Genomic DNA, 1,560 nt, shown 5'->3' with positions numbered 1-1,560 from the left:
AACTTTTGTTATTGTTTTTGAGACAGGGTCCATGTAGTCCAGCCTGGCCTTGAACTGACTATTTAGCCAAGGATGAACTTGGATGAACTTGGGTTTCTCAGGTTTCTGCCTCCACCTCCTGAGTGTAGGGATGACAGACCTGTGCCACCAGGCCTGGCTTATTTGACGCTAGAGACAGAACTGAGGGCTTCACTCAGCCTCGGCAAGTAGTCTATCAGCTGAGCCCCAGATCTTGTCCTTTTTTATTTTTTTATTTTTTTAAAAATATGGAACGCTTCATGAATTTGCGTTTCATCCTTGCGCAGGGGCCATGCTAATCTTCTCTGTATCGTTCCAATTTTAGTATATGTGCTGCCGAAGCGAGCACTTGTCCTTCTTTTTTAATCAGGACTTTCAGATTAAATTAAATTATTTATTTAATATAATAAATAAATTTTCTAAATGGAAAACAAACTTTTTAAGCCAAGGCCCAGAATTTGCCAGGATGTTCACATCTGCTCTTCCCATAATAACCTTTGATTAAATTACCAACAAACTAACTTTTTGTTTGTTTGTTTGTTTTGTTTTTACGGCCAGCATTTTCTTTCATCAGCTTGATACAGTACAAATTCTTATCCTAATAGTGAAATGTTTCACTAAAGCTTGCCCAGTGATTGGGTAAAACCAAAACTTACTATAAGCCACAGTCATCCTAGGGTCCCCCGTGCTGGGTAGCCTCCCTGGATCTGTGGGTTGCAGTCTGATTGTCCTTTGCTTTACATCTAGTATCCACTTATGAGTGAGTACATACCATGTTTGTCCTTCTGAGTCTGGGTTACCTCACTCAGGATGATATTTTCTAGTTCCATCCATTTGCCTGCAAATTTCATGATGTCATTGTTTTCCTCTGCTGAGTAGTACTCCATTGTGTATATGTGCCACATTTTCTTAATCCATTCTTCAGTTGACTGGCATCTAGGTTGTTTCCAGGTTCTGGCTATCACAAATAGTGCTGCTATGAAAATAGTTCAGCATGTGTCCTTGTGGCATGATTGAGCATTCCTTGGGTATATGCCCAGGAGTGTGGTATGGCTGGGTCTTGAGGTAGATTGATTCCCAATTTTCTGAGAAACGGTCTTCCGTCAGATGTGGGGTTGGTGAAGATCTTTTCCCATTCTATAGGCTGTCTTTTTGTCTTATTGACCGTGTCTTTTGCCCTACAAAAGCTTCTCAGTTTCAAGAGGCCCCATTTATTAATTGTTGTGCTCAGTGTCTGTGCTGCTGGTGTTACATCTAGGAAGTGGTCTCCTGTGCCCATGGGTTCAAGAGTACTTCCTACTTTCTCTTCTATCAAGTTCAGTGTAACTGGATTTATGTTGAGGTCTTTGATCCACATGGACTTGAGTTTTGTGCATGGTGACAGATAGGGATCTATTTGTAATCTTTTACATGTTGATATCCAGTTTTGACAGCACCATTTGTTGAAGATACTTTCCTTTTTCCACTGTATAATTTTGGCTTCTTTGTCAAAAATCAAGTGTTCATATGTGTGTGGATTAATGTCAGGGTCTTCAATTCGAT

General features: G+C 40.3%; 1 non-coding gene across 1 annotated transcript; it reads right to left on the bottom strand.

Moving 5' to 3' along the window:
- Positions 1-260: 260 nt before the first annotated feature.
- LOC131913988 (U6 spliceosomal RNA) lies at positions 261-367 on the bottom strand. Its single transcript, XR_009380049.1, has one exon. It is a non-coding gene; the product is annotated as a U6 spliceosomal RNA (small nuclear RNA).
- Positions 368-1,560: the final 1,193 nt, after the last annotated feature.

This window comes from Peromyscus eremicus, chromosome 6, assembly GCF_949786415.1.
Source record: "Peromyscus eremicus chromosome 6, PerEre_H2_v1, whole genome shotgun sequence".
NCBI classification, from domain to species: domain Eukaryota; kingdom Metazoa; phylum Chordata; class Mammalia; order Rodentia; family Cricetidae; genus Peromyscus; species Peromyscus eremicus.
Note: the sequence above shows the minus strand (reverse complement) of the source record. Positions and strands in the feature narration are given on the sequence as shown.